We start from the raw sequence: 20,157 nt of genomic DNA, 5'->3' as shown, positions 1-20,157 counted from the left end.
GGTCATCCCTTTCTGACGGTGTTTTCACAGTCTGACATCTGACGGATAGAGAGTCAGAATCAGAGGAACTCCTGGGGTGCCTGGGTGGCTCAGTCCATTAAGCGTCTGCCTTCGGTTCAGGTCACAATCCCAGGGTCCTGAGATCGAGCCCTGCAGTGGGCTCCCTGCTAGGTGGGGAGTCTGCTTCTCCCTCTATGCTTCCCCTTGGCTTGTGCTCTCTGTCTCTCTCAAATAAATAAATTAAATTAAATTAAAAAAAAATCAGAGGAACCCTGTCAGTGCTCTGGCCAGATCCCCTGGGGTCCCTTTTACCTTTTCTGTGTACCTTCCTTTGGCTACAGTTCCCAAAGGTCCCTGTTTACTAGCTCCTTTCAAGTCTTCTCTTGGTAGCACTCCCCTCATAAGTCATTAAGTCATGAAGCCTCACTTAGGGACTATGAGAGAAACTAAGACCATGAGAATGTACGAAAGAACACTGCTTCCCACCTGGTTTGACATGTGTCGCCAAATTCAAGCTCCTCTCCCTCTCTGGGTAGATTCCTGCTTTGATTCTTTTGATCCCAGTGAAATACAGTCCCTAAGACCCTGGCTGTTGAAGGCAGACCAAGGGTTTCTGGCCCTTGCTAAGAAAAAGGAAAGATGCAGGTATCAGCAGTTTGCCTCTCATCAGGGAAACAGAAACTGCTCTAGGTTTTCTTTTTTTTTTTTTTTTTTTTTTTTTAAAGATTTTTTATTTATTTATTTGAGAGAGAGAGAGATCACAAGTAGGCAGAGAGGCAGGCAGAGAGAGAGAGAGGGAAGCAGGCTCCCTGCTGAGCAGAGAGCCCGATGTGGGACTCGATCCCAGGACCCTGAGATCATGACCTGAGCCGAAGGCAGCGGCTTAACCCACTGAGCCAACAGAGAGTTAGTTATAAAGGTGTTAAAAGAGCTAGAGAAGAAGGAGGGTCAAGGCAAGATTTCCCAAAGACCAGCGACTGCAGGAAGTGGCTACCCCCTCAAGGTCTGATAGAGCAAAGGGCCAGAAAAAAAAAATACTGACCGGGCAACCAAACAAAACATTGCTTGGAGTCAGCGTTGGCAGAAACCCAGAAGCTGGCCCTTGTCCATGACTACCGCTGCCCTCCTCAAAAACACAACCAGGTCCACAGAAGAAAGGCTTCTTCCCGTCACCTTCCAGACCCTGCCAGTGACAACTGTCAGGGAGCTGCGTGGGAAGCAAGTCAAGGAAATGAAATTTGTAAGTTTTCTGCCCCTGGCAGCAGAAAAGAGGCCACGGAAGAGGAGTGCAGGGCTGAGGGGCAGCAGACACCATGCAATCCCTCAGCCCGAAGTTTCTATCCTCTTCCTAAGGGTCCAAAGCATCTGAAAAGTTCCAAAGCTTCGTGACCTTCTTGGGGTGAAGGGGTCAGGGGGCAGGTGAAGGATAAGAGAATGAATGGGACAGCAAGTGGCCATGCCTGCAATCTGGAAAGTATATCCCCACCCCTTTAAAAATAATAAAAAAAAATTATTTATTGAATTTGAGAGAGAGAGTGAGAGAGCACAAGCACAGGGGAGGGGCAGCAGCAGAGGGAGAAGCAGACTCCACACTGAGCAGGGAGCCCCACGTGGGGCTCCATCCCAATCACGACCTGAGCCAAAGACAGATGCCCAAGCGACTGAGCTACCCAGGCACCCCGGAAAGTATCCTTATAAGAACACCTGGGAGATGTCTAGACAGGGGACCATTTGGCCCCTTTCACGGTCTTATGAGGACAAAAGTGAAGGGGTTCTTTTATTTTCTTTGGGACACTGGTCGATAAACTTTCAGCTAAACTCTACGAAAAGCCCACACACATCCCAGGAGCAAGCGCATGCTTTCAAACCAAGTGAGCTTTAACAGGAGACTTGCAGACTCTGGGAATCTGCAAAATGCAGCTCATCTCCTGGAACGGCCCAGAGACCTTGGCATTTGTTCTTTAAAAACCAGAGTCACAGTCGGTTAATCCCATCTGCTTTTGAAAAACAGGAAAAATCAGTGCCATGCTCTCTGGCTCCTTGGAAGGCAAGCTTCCTTGGGTCTTCTTCCATGGGTCACTCTTAAGAGAATTTTATGCTCAGGAGTAAGACGGATCATTAAAAACCCCACTGTATTAATTACCTATTGCTGCGACCGCAAATTATCACAACCCTAGTGGCTTAAAACAACACACACCTATCGTCTTACGGTTCTGGATGGGTGCACTGGTCTAAAAATAAGGCGTCAGCAAGCACACATTGCTTCTAGAGCCTTTGGAGGAGTATCCGTTTCTTCACCTTTTCTAGCTTCTAGGGGCCACTTGCAGTCCTTGACTCCAGCTCCTTTTTTTTTTTTTTTTTTGAGGTTCAAAGACAATAACACCGCACTTCCCCTTCCTGCCTCTCTAACCTCTGCTTCTATCTTCTCTCTCCCGCTCTCTGACCCTGAGCCACCTACCTCTCTCGTATAAGGACCCTGTGATTACACTGGGCTCACCCAGATAATCCAGGCTGCTCTCCTCATTTCAAGAACCTTAACTCAATCAAGAACCTGCAAAATCCCTTTTACCCTTTAAGGTAGCATACTCGCCGGTCCAGGGATTAGGGCCTGGACATCTTCCTCGGCCATTACTCAGCCTAGCACTCCCACTGTCCGTAATTTATGTTAAATGAAGGTCGGGGGAGAACATACAAGTGCTGAGCTGGGATATGATTCCACATTTAATGAAAAAGGCAGCTTCCAGGTTGCCGATGAAACGGAAAATTATTTGCAAATACACCAAAGGTAATCAACCCAAGTTTCCTTGGACCCTTCGCCACTTTAAGTAAACCAGTTTAGGTCTCCATTCCTTTTCCTTGGAAAACACTTTTAAGAACTGTTGCCAAAGGCACCCCAGGTTCTGGCACACAAGAAGTTCACATGGCAGGTGGAGAGTTGCAGAAAACCAGCAGATCATGGGAAGAACAGAGCTGGTGTGAGACAAGAACGGAGCCAGAGATATGTCCAGCGATCAGGGAGAACACACAGCCCGGTAACTCTGGGTATTTGGGGATCAGCCTTGCCCAGTTGCTGGGGTGAGGAAATCTCACCATCGTGTGCTGGTGTGTGTGCCGTAGGGCGCTGGAGTCCTAAGACCACCGGTGCAACGTTCTTCCAGGAGGGTTGGCCTCTGAAACACCCATAGAGCTTGTGAATCATACGGGTGTCCTCCCTGAACTGCTGCCCTCAGGGTTTCTGAATCAAAGGCCTGGGGGTGAAGCCCTGGGGCTAATGTGCTTAACACATACTGAAGATTATTCTCAGTAAAGTCTAAGAATCATCGCCCTTCTGTCTTAGAAAACCCAAGGGTGGTTTTTGTGAAACAGAGAAGTGTGTCTAAGGAGCCCAACCAAATGCCAACTGCGTAATTGCAATATTTATTACCAGGACGCTCAGCTTTCAATATAGCCTCTTTTCAGAGCTCACGCTAAATATGTTCAATATCCCTGAAATTTCCAGAGGTGAGAGGTAGTATTTACATATAATGACCTGTAAATAGCAATCCAAGCTTTGGGTATAGCGTTTGCTCCCGAAAGAATCCAAAAGGGGGCTACATCAGAGACGAAATTCAGCTTTTTTTCTTGGCTTTCACCTACTTGCATTTAACTTTGGATCTATGCGGTTCTCTCTCTGGCTGACTCGACGTGGTTTCCCACATTTCATCTGAACGAAGCCATTATCGTTTTAAGGTGCACCATCACCTATGAGGGGGAGGAAAAAAAGCCAGCCAGACCATGACAATTATAAGACCTATTCTCACTTCATGGATGTAAAAGTTCCTGGGGGGAGGGGACTTGCTATGTGGAAATGCAATATTTCAAGATTGCTGCTTCCCGTGAAAGAGGAGGCTGTTATTTCTGGGATGAGATCAAGTTTCCCTCGAACTGTGTTTTCAGGTTATCTTCTCAGAATTCAGTTCTGCGTTAGCACGTATTTCATGTGACATTGATCTCTCGTTTTGCTAATTAAAAAACAAAATTTTATAGAATAAGAGCCAATGATTATAGAAACCGAATTGAGAATTAGGAATAAGGATACAGTTTCACAAGAAAATATAATGACAGAAAGAATACTGTCTCCTCTGTATCATTTAACTGAATAGGCTCAACAAGAAGAAAAAGGGGAAATACTATGGTATGTATTGTGGAATTAGCCAGGAAAAGAGTCTGCTGGCTCTTTATGGTCTGAAATATCTTTTAGACCGTGGACCTTGACTAGGTAGATTTCACCTGGTAAGCTTAATAAATAGCATTGGAAGATGTGTTTTATCCAACCCAGGCAACTGATAGAACCAAGGTTGTTTTTTATCCCTCGAGAAAAGCAAGCTTGGTATTACCATGCCTTTCCAACACCAGGGGGGGATTTGGGGATCATATTTGCCAAGCTCTCTGCCATAAGGCAAAGGGTACAGGGTAGCTAGAATTGGTTTCTCTAAACTAGGAGAGTGTATGTTTGGCTATGTGTACATGAAGTGTATGTGACTTTTACTCAGCCAAGACATGAACGAGCCCAAGCCCACTCCCACACTTGAAATTAGAACAGCCAGATTTGGAAACCGGACTTGCAACCCACATTATTCGATGGCAGTGATAAGATTTTGTTCTCAGGGCGAGGGTGATCTGGCCAAGGGTTATTGCTTCCCTCTTCACAGCACACATTGTGGCATTTTAATCCTCCTTTCCCCCACACACTAAGTTTGAACACGCATAGCGTGAGCAAGTTAGAAGGGCAAGTTGCCAACCCGGTTGCACATTAGAATTATTGGCAGAAATTTAAAAAAAAAGAAAGAAAGAAAGAAAAGAAAACACAAAAACCTAAACCAAAAATACCCATGCGTAGGTCTCATTCCAGTGCAATTAATTCAGAATCTCTGAAGTAGGTAGGACCTGATTTTTTTTTTTTTTTTAAACTCCCACGTGTTTATAACGAGAAGCCCAAATTGCAATCCTCTGGGGGTTTTGCACATGTCAGGATGGAGACTTGAGTGTGGCTTGTGCTAGTAACGAAGCTTCTCGGGAAAAGAGACTGGAAGCTGGGATTGGAATAACCTCCATCTTAGGGTCAGGTTCCCCACAGGCAGCCATCGAGATGAGCGTCTGTTTGGGTGCAAGGGTTTCAATTAGAAAGTGTTCCCACGAGAGAAACCCGTAAGGGAGGAAGCCGGAAGGGGAGGGGAGTGCTGTAGCTTGTCTCCAGGGTCTGCTGCTTTCCATTCCTTCCCTCCCTGCGGGCATGCGTTACTCCCCTCACCTAGGTGCGATCTACTTCTCCCCAATCAGAGCTGGCCTTCTAACCTGCCTTGACCAATAGATGTGGCAGAAGTAAAGCTGAGCCAATCCCAGGCTTACCTTTTAAGAGGCCCAGTGACTTCTTGTCCCTAAGGGTAGGCAGTGGTGTAATACAGAAATTTAGCCACCCTGAGACCACCGAGCTGTGAAGAAACACAGGCTAGTGACACGGAGAGCTGGCAAAGAGGAGAACTAAGGAACCAGCTGACAATGACCTATGATGCCGGTCACATCATCCCAGCCAGACCTCTGATAATTTGAGCCATCCCTCCTCAGGGATGGAGGTCCCCACACATCCCCACTCTGCTTTGTGTGAATCCTGACCAGAAGAAGCCCGGGCAAATAACACGAACACTGTTTTGTACTTTCGACTAGTGGGTTATGAGGCAATAGATCTTGAAGTCTGGGGTTGTTTCTTATACAACAATAGAAAACAGTTTGGGGTCGTTGTGTACCGACAGATCACTGCAGGTTGGGGGCAAGCAGTAGATAATGGAAGCAGGAAGAAACCTAGTGGGGCGAGATGAAGCAAAACCCTATGGAGGGGATCTGTAGCCCGATTCCACTGGGGAAATCCGAATTATGTCCCAGAGTTCTCTTGACCTTAGATTTCATATTCCTGGCTATTGGATAAGGATCAGCTTGGGGTACAGATGGTGGCATAAAATTCCTAGGCTCCTCTGGCTTTCTGCGGAGTATGGACAAGGTCCATTACTCCTCGGAGCACACCTGGCTTGCGGCAGTGCGTTGCGTCATCACATTAGGGTGCGAAGTCCTAACGCTTGCCGGGTAATTATTTCTCCGTGTTTAACAGATCACACAATGGAAGCAAAAACACCATGCAGGTATCTCAGGCATAAAGCTCAAGTTTGATCGACTAAGGGGAATCAGAACCTCATATAATAATGACTTACAGGGGGAATCTTTGTAGATAGAGGAATAGGTAGGTGCAGTTTCTTTTTTGCAAGACGGGACATAAGCCCTGAAGAAACATGCAGGGGAAAGGTGCTTGCGTAGCAAAGCAGAGGGAAGTCTCTGTGACAATGCCGAACGTTTCCTGCTGCTCAGAGAAGCGTGAAGCAGGGGGATGCTAAATGTGGACAGGTGTGCCTGACAGTAGTGTTCGTCAGCTACTTCCTAATTTCTGACCCAGTTGAAGAAACGCCTGTGGTCTTTTCGTGAGGTTGTTAGAGGGTACGTATTATCTTTTTTTTTTTTTTTTTTTGGAAACGGTTCAGGATTATTGTACTGTTTTTGTAGAGAATTTTCAGAGAAGTGGTTTAGAGCAAAAGTGCTCTGGCTGTTTTGGGAGGAAGATTCTCATTCTCTAAAGGCAAATCTTGGCTATCTCTGTCCTCCTCTACTTTAACACTTAAAAGCAGAAATAGGTTTTTTTTGTTTTGTTTTGACTCATAATGGTAAGTTTCATTACTTTTCTTCTAGATTCATCTTACGATGGAAAGCAATTCTTTACTTGGTATGGAGTTTTAACATGGGGGTGTTCATTCAGAATGAAGGAGGGCTGCACACCAGGGCTAAGAGCTGATCTATTTCACTTGCTGTAATACACAGCCTGGGCCTCTGCTGGGCACACAAAGCGCCATCACTGGGAATCTCACAGGGTGGGGTGGCAGTTTGTGGTGCCAAAAAAGCTTCCCTGCTGGGGTTAAACGAGAAGCTCTGGGTAAATATTGCCTCTAAATAGCGTCTAGTACCAAAGCCAAATTCACCAAGGAATCAATTACTCTCCAGCGGCTGGTATGGAGCTAACATTGCCAGAACCGCTGGGAGAAAAAAAGCTCTGATCAAACCAGGGATCCGATGACACCAAGGAACAGAATATACCTCTACTTCCTGGGTAATTATTTCCCTTCCACAAGCTCTGGCCCAATGGACACAGACAGCAGCAGGTGGTCCCAAGTTAGCAGCCCTTCCAGCACCTGGGCATCATTTCCTTCTTGATTTAGATATCTTATCGGAAAATGGTGAAATTTTAATGGGAGACAATGAGACCCCAGGGATTTCCAAGTGCTAGCTTGTGGAGAGAGGTCTCCAGGGGTCACAGACACAATCGCGGCTGCCCTCAGACCCAACTGCGATTGCTCACTGCTGGTGGTGATGGGGATTTGCAAGTTGATTAAAACTGGAGATTTAGTGGCTGAAATAGAATTTCTCAGGTAATTGCTGGAAATGGGCCAATGTCTTTGTTGGACTGAGCTCCATGTGGCAGATTATGTGTTCTCAGACTGAAAGTAGATCCACAAAAGACAGAAGAGTTTCTTAAAGATGAACCTTCTGACCAGGTGCTTTGTTTTTGGGTGAGCTGAGCAAGACGGGAGAGGATGGGATGTTCCTGTGTTTCCATTTCTTTGCACTAAGGTGTTCACCAAAGGGATGTCAGAGCCTATTCAGAGGTTTTAAATTGGTATTTGACACCAGAGTCTTAAAGTTATAAATGGATTCCTTGGGACTGGTTGCTAAGGAAAATGAAATCAAAGCAAAGATGACTCTATTTCCTTCCAGAAAAAAATGTCAAAGTAACATCCCATTGCTTTCTTCACCTGAATCTTTCGTTTTATAATTTCATAGTTTTTTCCCCCTTGGAAACGCGTTGTGTCTTTCATGACTTTTCTTGCTTAAAAACCTATCTGCCCCTCGCAATGGGCCAGGATCCGATTAAACAGTATTCTGCAAAGGATATTAGAGCATGTGCTCTCAAACCAAAACCCCAGCTTTGTAAAAAGTTGAAAATGCCTTATTTATTTATTTCCAAATGTTTTAAATGACAAGCTGAAAGAATTAAAAAAAAATTATACCCCTCAAAATTGGTAACGAGGCTTGGAAAAAGTTATCCCTGTACCCTGCAACCTCTCTCAGAGCTTAGTTGGTGATATTGATGAATGGCCTTAAAAACATGCATGTCCTCTGACCTAACACTTCTTCTCGAATGGTCTTTAGGAGATAACCAAGGATATGAGTGAAGATTTAGCTTTTCTTATGTTTGCTGCTGCTGCCTGTCTAGCAAAAGCGTGTCTAGCAAAATCGTGTCTAGCAAAATCTTGGCAACAGCCTTCAACTTGGGCGAACCAGAAGAGTACATATTTAGTAACAACCAAGTTGGAAATGCTAACAGTGGTGGTCTCCACGTGGTGGAATTACATTATTATTTGGCTTACCTGTGTTTTCTCATTTTTCTTCAATGACCATATGCTCCTCATTTAAAAATGTTTACAAAAGCCTCCTTTGAACTGTAAAAGAGTTTCATTGTAGAAGTTTGTCTTCTGACGTTCAGGAAAATAACAAATGGAAACAAAAGGGTGTTGAACTCTATGTGGGATGATGCTACCTTTTTGAAAAAGAGAAATTGATTTACTCTCTTTGCCTCTTGCTTCTCTCTTCCTTTCTTCCAACACAAACAGGTATATCCTTATTCAGATGTCTGGAAGCAAATAAACCAAAATATTACTGTGGCCTCCTGTTGGTAGAGAGATATGTTAACTTAATTTCTTCTCTTTGCTCATCTGTATGATTTGTAATTTTTCTTCAGTGAACACATAATGCTTGTATAATTGGAAAAATGGAGCTTAATTTCATATGGAGTAGACAAGAGGGCCTGAAGTGTATGTATGGAGGGGGAGCGTATGGCGGAAGCAGCGGGGAAGGCTCTGTCCTTCTACCACTTACGTCTCATGTAGACTTGGGATTCTCTTTGTCTTAGGAAAAGTGGAGCTTCCCATTAACTGAGAGATGGGCTGGGGCAGAAATCCCGAGAGGACTGTCAGGCATCTCCTCAGTGGCCTTTGGGGTAATATATACATTCGGTACTTAGAAGCTGGTCAAATAAGGGAGGCCATTTGTAGCCTGCCCTCTCTACAAATTGCACCTGGTGCCTCCCTCTTACTAGCTTTGCCTAGCCCGGCCCACCAGTGCTGGTGGTGACCCCCGGCTCTTGCCCACCTGGGAATGGGCAGGAAGGAAAGGCTGATACAGGGGTGCTGACCTATGAGAACGAGAAAGCTTTCCCCGGGCTCTCAGAAAGTACAGTACACTTAGAGTGTTTTCCTCCAGTCATTTATTCCCCTAGAGAAATCTGGGTAAGAGGGGGAGATGGGGGGTGGACTAGAGCAGTGCCTCCCGAAGACATCGCTCGGCGGGTGTGCTGCGTCGTGATTAGAGGCAGGCTCCGGCACTGCCGGCTACCTCTGGGTGTGCAAGACTCTGCTTCACACTAGCTGTGCGACCCTGGGCAAACGTGTAAGACCTCTGGGCCGTGGTTTCCTCATTGGTAAAGTCTAGATGATAACGTTGTGATGATTACGTTAGGTGATGTGTATCCAGCACCTTGAGTACACATTCCATGTGTCCATTTCCATTATTGTAATTAAATTTTTTGGACTAGATCATACATATACATGACACAAATTCAAAACGTAAAAAAAAAAATACAGAGATAGACTAGATCAAATAATGCTCCCTCTTCCCTCTTAGAAAGGTCCATCCCCTAATATTTGGATCCTATGACCATGTTACATGGTGAAAGGGACTTCCAGATGTGATTTAGGTTATGAACTTTACCAAAGGGAGATTTTCCTGGACTAAGTAGGTGGGCCCCATCTGGTCAAATGAGCCCTTAAAAAGCAGAGAATTTTTTCAGGCTGTAGTTGGAGGGCTGCTGCCAAAGAGGAAGGCCCAGAGATTCCAAGTATGTGCGTGACTGGACCAGCTGTGGCAAGAAGGGACCATCTGGAATGCAGGAGCCTGGAGGCTCCGGGACTGGCTTCTGGCAGCAGCCAGTGGGGAAACTGGAACTTCAGTCCTACAACCACTGGGAGTCCAGCTCAGCCAAAAACCTAAATGAGCTGAAAAGCAGATTCTTCCCCACAGCCTCCAGGGAGGGAGGAGGCCAGCTGACACCTTGATTTCAGCCTCATAGAACCCTGACTAGGGTTATCGGTGGATCCAAACCAGAGTTCTGGCTATGAGATAGTATATTTGTATTTTAAGCTGTGAAGTTTTCCATAAATCAAGAGAAAACTAGCCTAAGTGAAAAGTAAGTTTCATTCCTACACTGTTCGCCCTTGTCCTCCACTACCTTTTCCTGGAGACAACCTCCCTATGTTTTGAAGGGCGGGGCGGGGGGGAGTCTCATAACTGGGAAACTTTAAACTGAGAGATCTTTGGGAAGATCAACGAATAGGAAAATGATATTTCTGATATGTTTTCATTGGGAAATCTTTAATGCTGCATTGTGCCAAGTGTAGCTCCATCCATGTAAAAGTGATTAATAAAACAGTAGGAACATTTGAGATATTTATGAATCTTTACAGAAAAGAAAATCACAACTACTTAGAAAATGTGCACAATTATGAACACAATGGTGAACTTAAAAGATTCAAAGTTATTGCAAAGGAAATCTCCCTGTGTGAAAATATAAAAGGTTTTCTTTTCAGGGCCATGAGAAAGCTTCTTAGTGGTCCAGTCATGTTCCTCCCAGAAGACAAGACCTCTAGCGATTGGGGAGAGAGAGGGAGAAAGAGTGGAAGAGAGGAAAGGAAGGACCAGCAGTCAAGTTGAAGAAGAGAATTACACAAACAGTAAAGACTTGTAAATATCCTAAATGGAATCTGAACTGCAGTCACTGTAAATACGTCTGGGACAAGGTAGACAAAAGGTAGATTGGGGTCATTTGTCTATGTCCCTGCTTTGACCAATAATCAATCTGCAGCCTTTTACTTCTCCCGTTGACATTTGAAAAGTTGACGATCTATCAGCTAATATTTGTATTTTAAACTTGGCTTTTTGGGGACATTTTTTCCCTGTGTTGTTGTGAGAGGGAAGGTCAGGAAAGGAAGGCAATAGGTCACCTAGTGGACTTGTGAGCGTATCCTTTGGGAGAAATGACAGCACCTACCGAATCACAGAAGGCTGGAAACGGACTCTCATGTTGAAAACTCATTGTATTTTATTTGATCCAACCGATTCATAATTGAGAAATTAATTTTAAAATTGTGTTATGAAAAAAATGCATCATGACTATTTGGAGGAAATAAAGTATAATGACTCATTTGATGAATATTAGCCCTAGTGGGAACACTGTAATCATCCCTGTATCATATGGATAGTGGAAATATGTAATATTCGTTCAAGTTACATTGCAAAGAAGGCAAAATGCAGCTTCTTCAGGACAAAAATATCAAAATATACGATGGTATTGTCAGAATAGCTTTTTTATTTTTAAACAGAAAACAAAATAAGGAATCCCATTGCTTTGCTATAATTTTCTCAAGAGATTTCTCCCTGAGATGAATAAGACATAACTCTTAGATTTTTATTCCCACCCAATAAATAACTCAGAATGTGTGAGATTACCCAGCAGTTCACCTCTAGATTGTACCTCCTCAAACTCGAAGTCATAGTTATATTTAGTTCAAAGAAAGGCCAGAAACATCTCCTCTGAAGTCTTTTTGCCTGTTAACACACACCACAGAGCCCCAGGAATGAAGAAACCCTGGAGGCCTCTTTCTCCCTAACAAAAGAATCCCTGGGAGCCCAGTGAGTACTTTCTATAGCCAGGGCTCCGGAGTCTTTCTGCTCTTGGCTGAATAAGAAAGGTGTCTCACTAAGGTGGTTTTGATTAATAAAATGCCTCTAAGGTTAGCAAAGAGAACCTGGTTTAATTTACTTTGGCAGAAGAAGGGGGACAATTAGCACCTACTACAGCTTAAAGGAAAAGGCAGCCAAAGGTCCTTGTCGTACCAACATTGAGGACCATAAGCTTTAGGCATGGAGACTGGGTTGCTCGTGGCCTTCTTTGGTCTATCCCAAGTTCTCTTTTCGTGGCTAACGAGGAAGACCTATGCCACATGTAGTTGAAATAACTCCAAAAGGAGCAGGCATCCTAATTATGAGAATTATATCAAAGAATATTTTATCCATTATGACCGCACGCCTTCAGGAGACAAATTATTAATACTCATGCAATTGTTCTACTTGTAATCAATTTCCTGAGAGTTTTCTATATCCTGCCTTGTCAGCTGGATCAAATTGCATGCATCTGGTTGCCAACTGGATGACTGCTGGCTAAACAATGTTGTTGCTCCTTTATGAGAAATATGGGATCAAATACTCTTTTTCTGACTGAAGCATGAAAAACCTTATAGAAAAGCAATGTATATTTCTTCTTTAAATGCAAAAGTGATATCAACTGTTGGTAACGCTTACGGTTATTTTGGGGTTTTTTGCACCACTCTTGGAGGAAAGTTTTCAAATACATTTGTCAGATGATTGATGAGAAGTTCTTCCTTCTTGTTGCATTTATAAAGCTATAGTTTCCTACTTCATCATCTTTTAAAGACTATCCAAAAAAGCGTGGTGCTACTCTTGACTGTGGGGAGGTCTTGTTCCCATGGTCTGGGAGGAGTCTGTGATCACTCATTCTATGGCATCCAAAGTAGCTCACTTCTGTGATGCTAGGAAACTAATACCTACTACACAGGTAAATTTTGGGTTTTTCCATTTAAATCCTTGTGGATGGGAAAGAGTCCTCAACTTATTTCTCCACTTATTTGTCGCATTGTCTGCCTAATGGAATCAGGTGGGTGGTTTGCTGCTGAGCTTTGATGACGGTGACGTGCCATGCCTGGTGGGAGCTTCTTGGATGGAAAAGGTAGGGAGATGACAACAGTGAGAATCTCCGTGGGCAGCAAATCTGAGCTGCCATGTGTTCTAATTAATATTCCATAAATCTTTTAGGTCTCAGCTTCCAAGCCACTTCCTCAAGGAAGGCTTTTCTGACTTGACCAAAATGATGTTTCTCTTCCGTATTTCACAGCTCCACGTACCTCTCCTTCTACCATGCTTATCCAGTTTCCAAATATTTGTCCGTCTTTCCCCATAGCCTGTACTCGCCACAAAAGATGGGAACCATGTCAGTATCACTACTACTTTCAATTGCGTGTAGGTTGGATGCCCACCATTTTTGTTCTTTTTTTCTTTTGAGTGTAGCACTTGTATCTTAGTGTCAATTCTTGTGCTGGACTTTAGACATAGCTTTAAGAAAAATTTCCACTTCACCTCTAGGCTTTTTTTTTTTTTTTTAAGTCAAGGTTCTTCTAGTTTCCTTGTTCATAATCTCAAGCTAATGAAAACACAAATTTTCTCCTGTTTTACGGGAGGGTTTTATCGAAGACTGCATGGGAGCTCACTCATCTGGCCAGGCTGTCTGCCTGCACATCCGCTTGGAGGTAGACATGAGGCAGTCACTTCATTGCCTGGTAGGTAAGTACATTCTGCAACTAAAGTCATTTGTCAGCCCACAGATTCTTGGTAAATACTCGGGGAGTTTAGAAATCAGCAGTAGAGGAAGTGGTAATGTGGGTTAAGAGGCTTACATTTGGGAAAGCACATTCGACCTCCCACATTCGGATCTTGACTAAAGGGTCTCAGAAGCATAATAAGAGTATTTCTATTTTTAGTCATGTTTCCCATGGAGTTAACATTTAGTGGTTTATAGTAGAATAATTTGGAGAACTTGAATTTACATCTCTTTGGGGCTGAAAGCAAACTGATGAAAATATAATTTAGCATAGGTAGTCTGCAGGTATAGCTGATTGCTGTAATAGAGTCAGGATCCCTGGGGCACCTGGGTGGCTCATTAGGTTAAGCGTTGGAGTCTTGATTTAGGCTCAGGTCATGATCTCAGGGTCATGAGATCGAGCTCTGTATTGGGCTCCACACTGGGCTTGGAGCCTACTTAAGATTCTCTCTCCCTCTCCTTCTGCCCCTACTGCACCCCTTGGCCCCCCACCAAAAAGACTCAAGATTTCTTTACCTCACCTTCCTTGGGGAAGGAATCATCTTCCAGGAGTTCTCACCAGCCCCTATTGGGGTTAAGGCCTTCCTTTCTGGGAACTGGAAGATTCCCTTCCCGCCTGCAAGGCATTTGTATTATTTACAGTCCTCTGACTCTTGCCCCGGATCTTTATGAATCACATGGCTTCCTTCTCCCATCTGTATTTTATAAATTCTACTGGTGAATTTTTGGAGAGAAATGGTACAAGTTAGCACGGGTGGGAAGTAATTATAGTTTTCAGTTCCCAATCTTTATCTCCTTCTAAGGGAGTGAAGAAAGATTTAAGACCTTTTTGATGGTTTAGACTGTAAACCTGTGGGTGCTCTTGGAAGATGTGGAGAAAGAGAGGCCATTCAAATGGAAAGGAACTCCCCCCCACCCCGCCATCACCTCCCCCGCTATATATAGTGCCTGGAAGACAACTGCAAAGGAAGACAATTTAGGAGCTTAAAGGACATTTGTTCATCATTGACATTTCCCAGGATATCAGGTAAGCTGAGTGGATTTCATTTCAGAAACTATGTAATGAAATGCAGAGCTCATTTTAGGAGTTAGTAATCATCAATCAATTAAGTCAGGAAGTTATTTAGTACTACCCCCAACCAAAAAAAAAAAAAAACAAAAACAAAAAACCATAAAACAAAAAACCAAACCAATTTTCTGGGCTTCCTGTTTCAGTCTCTTTGTCATGATGAGCAGGCAGGGGAAACTTGACCTTGGAATGCAGGTTGTGATACACAGTGTGAGCATCCATCTGCTCTGTGAGGGAAACACATGACCAGGGCTGTTGTAGTGAGGAACAAGGGAACACACTTGACTCTGGGATGTCCATTCCTTCCTGTGCTATATTATTTTGGTTTTTAGGTGGAAACTATGAATTTCTTGCAACTATGTAGTATCCATTCTGCTGAAGGAGGATTATATATCCCTGTCCTATTGAACTCAAGTGTGGCCACAAAATTTGCTTTGTCCTAAGGAATGTCCTAAGGTAACGTGTGACTTCCAAGCAGAAGACCGAAGGGCTACCATGTGGTTTTGCTATAGTTCTTTCCTTTTGCTGTGACCAGTCAGGTACAGGTAGCGGCGGCTCCCTCAGCCTGGGTCCCAGTAGGAAGCTGACCTGGAGAAGCACCATGGCTGATCTGGGATCGACGTGTAACCGGAACAGGAAGGAAGCCTCTGGAACTTGGAGTCATTTGGTACCACAACACAACAGTCTATCCTGACTGATACAACAGTGAAAACATTTGGAGCCTCGTCAGTGGAAATAATTTTTGCACCTCTCCATCTTTGATTTCTTCTTATAGAAAGTAAACCTTATTACCAGAGGTAAGGATACTTTTCCAAGTCAGAGTGCAGGCTTAAGAAAAAGCTATGAAGTTGCTGGCTGAAAATGAGATTTCTACATAGTAATATACTTCAATTAACTTTTGAAAGAGAGTTGGACAGAAAGTGGTTGCTCCCTGAGGGCCAAAGTCGTGTTGGTCTTTGCCTTGCTATATCTCTGGTGCTTAGCCAAGTGTCTTGCCTATGTAATTGCCTTCAGTAATTGGATAATGAGTTCAGACTGGATAATGAATGAAATTGCACCTCTCTATTCTTCTAGGTAACATGTAGCATTTTGGATGAAAAAAAAAAAAGGTGTTCGGGGTTTGAAAAGCAAATAAATCAAATAAGGGAGCAAGAGGCCAGTATGAGTCTAAAGGAGTCTGCTAGGGCCACGCCAGGTATCACAGCCCCACCCGTCACTCAGGCCTATGCCCAAAGCAATGAGTAAAGCAGGCTAGGTCATGTCAGCACAGAAATAAGCTTCCTCCCCTTTTCCTTGAAACATATGGTTCTCTTAGTCTATCTTTAATTCTTCTGTGTTTTGATAAGGACCTATGTGAGAACTTTTTTTCTGTACAACTTGACTATGGGAAAAACAAAGGCTCCATTATGGTGACAGTCCATCCCTCATGGTCACCTTCAGTTTCACCTTCAGGGGACAAAAGAAATGGTAATTCAAAAAGCACATGTCTGAGCAAAAGGAGTCAGGTGTGTCTCAGGAGGGCTGCATGTTGGGGTATGGGTCTGGTTTTCCCAGAGCATCCTCGTGTTTAGGAGCTGCTGACAATCTGGATTTTGGTTTTGAATTTCCAGATCTTTTTTTTTTTAATTTTTATTTTTTTAAAAAGATTTTATTTATTTATTTGACAGACAGAGGTCACAAGTAGGCAGAGAGGCAGGCAGAGAGAGAGGAAGGGAAGCAGGCTCCCCGCTGAGCAGAGAGCCCCATGCGGGGCTTGATCCCAGGACCCTGGGATCATGACCTGAGCTGAAGGCAGAGGCTTTAACCCACTGAGCCACCCAGGCGCCCCAAATTTCCAGATCTTTGAGTGTTGGCAACTAAAAACCAATATGAAGTTCAGGGGAGAATAATCCCATGCAGGCCCCATGACGCCTTTGCAAGGCAGATTGGTAGCAACTGGTAGCACTGGTAGCAACTTATGACCTTGGTCTGTTTTTGTTTGTAAGTATGGCTTCTGGGATGAAAGCTCTAGACTTTAAGATTATATTTGCATAGGTATGTGTGATTTTTAGAAAGCACCTGGAAGAAGAGCTGATGCCAGCTTCCATGCCCCCAAACCACAGACTGGTGACTCATCACCTGAGCTGCCACGAGGAGAGCAGGAGGCTGCTGTATGTCCTTCCAGAGTTTCTCCTCCATTCAGGCCAACGCCCTTCGACTGAGTATTTCTAAGATTAAATCAAAGATTTGGTTACTAATATATATTTAGAGTGCCCTCGCTGAAACAAAACATTGTATTTTTGTTCAAGTGTGTTTATTTCTTATTTCTTTTTCTCAGATAACACTAGAAAATTTCCAGTTTCGTCCAAGGGCAGAGATGAATACCTGCATGAAGGTGTAAATGGTTAGGAGTCCCAGGACAAAGGATATTCTGGAAAAGGAGAGAAAGACCCATGTAGGAGGCGTCCTTGTTGTTTTCAGCTTTTCTAAGATTGGAAAGATGAGTACTTTTTTTCCAACGGTAGCAGTGGCTACTGTTTGAAGATGTCTGTGATCTTTGAGATGGACTCGATGGAATTCAAAGGGGACAATTGTCTTGTTTGTGTCTACCAAGTAGCACTGTAACACCTTTCCTGTATTTTGGAAATTTCCTTCATTTTAAATCTTGCCCCTGAAGGTAGAGGGCAGGTCTTGTGTTCCCAGCTCTCAACTTCCTGGTCCATCTTACAGCTGGTGCGCAGTGACCCAGGCTCTGTGTGACAGGTTTCTTCTCTTTGTCCCCCCAGATCCACTTTCTACCCTTCTCTACCTGCTCTCCCCCAAGGAGGCTGACCTATGTGGACCATATGACCAAGGTATCCCTGCTGGTTTCTGGTTGGGTTTTGGGAAGCAATAAGAGGAGATTGGGGAGAGGAAAGAGAGAGAAGTAGAACACCGATTCCGCTCGGCTCTGTCAGCGCCAGGGAAGTGTTTTAACTGTTCCAGGAATAGACAGTAGGAATGTCAGAGAGTCGTGGACATCACTGATGATCTCACCAACCTGGTGGGCAATACAGGTGAGAAACTTCATCCTGAAAGCAGGTCGTGAATATGGCAGACTGCAAGCCAACGTGTTGTGCAATGGTGATGGTGATTATATTGCTCCCTGTGGCTGTTGTGGTCACTGGAGTCTGACCTACCAACCAGGGGTGCTTTAAGGACCACCATCCACGAACCTGCCAACGAAGGAGAAAAGTTCAGCACCCTTTTGTTACATGAAAACTGCTCTTAATAAATTCCCTCAAAACAATGAAACAAAACAAAATGAAACAAAACAAAAAACTATCTACTATCTCTACTACCTCTACTGGCTGATCCAGGAATAGCTCCTTTCCCTTGACCCTTCAGATGTAGGTGCAGTAATGGTTACTCTCCTGGGGCTAGTCCTTGGATGATTCACCACCCCTTCCCACATCAAGATAAACTGTCCTCTTAATAAAAACTCTGAAATTATCCTTTTGAATGGGCCATCTCTTTTCTGCCTAGACCCACACTGATTTAGTTCTGCCAATCAAACATGATTTTGCCAAACTTTGACCCAAAGCTGGTGACAGAAGGGTGATGGGATGGCGTGACTGATTTTTCGTGTCAACTTGGCTGAGCCATGGTACCTAGATAATTGGTCAAACATTGTTCTGGAGTTTCTGTGAGGTTTTTCGTCTGTTTGTTTTTTGAGATTAACATTTAAATTAGTAGACTTTGAATCAATCAGATTTTTCTCTCCAGTGTGGGCCTTAATCCAACCAGTTAAAGGCCTGAATAGAACAAAAGACTAACCTCCCCAAAGCGAGAGGGAATTCTGCCAGCAGCATGCCTTTGCACTTGAATTGTAGTTCTTCCCTGCCAGCTTACCCCATCCAAACTGAACCTACCAAGACTTCCCAATCACATGAGCCCATTTCTTAAACCAATAAGACGCACACACATACAAGCTCTGTCTCTCCAGAAAATCCTGACTAGTACACATGGTGAACTTCATTTCTTTCTTTCGAGGTTAGGCTGTGAGGTAGAGTTCCTGGTATGGATGTGACCGTGGCTCAAACCACATAATTATTGGTTGGAGGCAGTGTGGTGGCAAGAGTGCCCTAATCAGCCTGGTTCTGCCATATGTTGGGAACTGTTTCTAGGAGCTTGTTCAAGCCTGGTAACATAGGTTAAGTACAGTTAGAGGAAGGTCAGATTGTAAAGAAGAGAGTTTTGTTTTTGTTTGCTGACTTAAAGAATAGTTATAAAATATAGTCTCATGGTATTAAAGTAATACATTTTTCTGCAATAAACAGTAAATATGTTGTTATCCGGCTGTACTATTATTTCTTCCTTTAGAGTCTCAAGGACTTCTCCAGACTGGCACCAATGATAAAGGACTCAAGCATATTGTTATTATTCCCTCATTTAATTTCACTTCCGAACGTCTCTGTGATCTCTACTCAGCATGAAGAAGCAAATGCGATTGTGTTTGCAAGAGGCTGCCTTCCAAGATGGTGTATGCAATGTTGGTCTATGTTCCTTTTTCTCCTTCTCTATAAAAATATCAAGTTAAGCTTGCAGTTGCTGTGATGTTTGTAGAAGGATTAATTTCTACAAAACAGAAGACTTTAAAATATGTCTGAGGAATAGCGCTACTTGCTGGATAACACAACCAATGGCTTTTATTTCTGATATGTTTTAACTCTTTCACTTTCTTGGGAATGCATGAAAGAGGAAATTATGAGAAACTGTTGGTTTTCCTCTTGTTATATGGCCCTATCCCTAAATGCAGCATTTTTGTGCACTATCCTTCTAACAACTGATTTTTAAAAAAAGATATAGATTTTATTTTTTTAAGAACAATTTCACGTTCACAGCAAAATTGAGCGGAAAGGGGCACCTGGGTGCCTCAGTGGGTTAAGCTGTTGGCTTCAGTCCAGGTCATGATCTCAGGGTCCTGGGATCAAGCCCCACATTGGACTCTCTGCTCAGCTCAGCTCTGCCTCTCTGCCTACTTGTGATCTCTCTCTGTCAAATAAATAAATAAATAAATAAATAAATAAATAAATAAAATCTTTAAAAATAATCCGCTGCCTTCGGCTTGGGTCATGGTCTCGGGGTCCTGGGATCGAGCCCCGCATCGGGCTCTCTGCTCTGCGGGGAGCCTGCTTCCTCCTCTCTCTCTGCCTGCCTCTCTGCCTACTTGTGATCTCTCTGTCAAATAAATAAATAAATAAAATCTTTAAAAAAAAAAAATCAAACAATGGAGTGGAAAGTACAGACTGTTCCCATATACCCTCTGCCCCCACACAGACACAACCTCTCCCACTTAACATCCTCCACCAGAGTGCTACATTTGTTGCAATTGGTGAACCAAACTTGATACATCATTATCACCAAAGGCTTCACTCTTTCTGTTGGATGTTCTATGAGTTTTGAGAAATGTATAATGACATGTATT

The 20,157-nt window shown here is 43.7% G+C and overlaps 1 long non-coding RNA gene across 7 annotated transcripts; it reads left to right on the top strand.

The window, feature by feature from the left end:
- Positions 1-6,169: 6,169 nt before the first annotated feature.
- LOC123939591 lies at positions 6,170-19,590 on the top strand. Of its 7 annotated transcripts, XR_006817936.1 has the most exons (6): positions 6,170-6,522; positions 12,923-12,994; positions 13,503-13,605; positions 14,446-14,669; positions 15,247-15,508; positions 17,029-18,182. It is a non-coding gene; the product is annotated as an uncharacterized LOC123939591 (long non-coding RNA). The 7 variants fall into 7 exon arrangements; XR_006817938.1 differs by lacking the exon at positions 12,923-12,994; XR_006817935.1 differs by having other exon boundaries at positions 12,923-13,605.
- The last annotated feature ends 567 nt before the right edge of the window (positions 19,591-20,157 follow it).

Source organism: Meles meles, chromosome 4 (assembly GCF_922984935.1).
Source record: "Meles meles chromosome 4, mMelMel3.1 paternal haplotype, whole genome shotgun sequence".
In the NCBI taxonomy this organism is placed as follows: domain Eukaryota; kingdom Metazoa; phylum Chordata; class Mammalia; order Carnivora; family Mustelidae; genus Meles; species Meles meles.
This window is presented reverse-complemented; position numbering and strand designations above follow the sequence as displayed.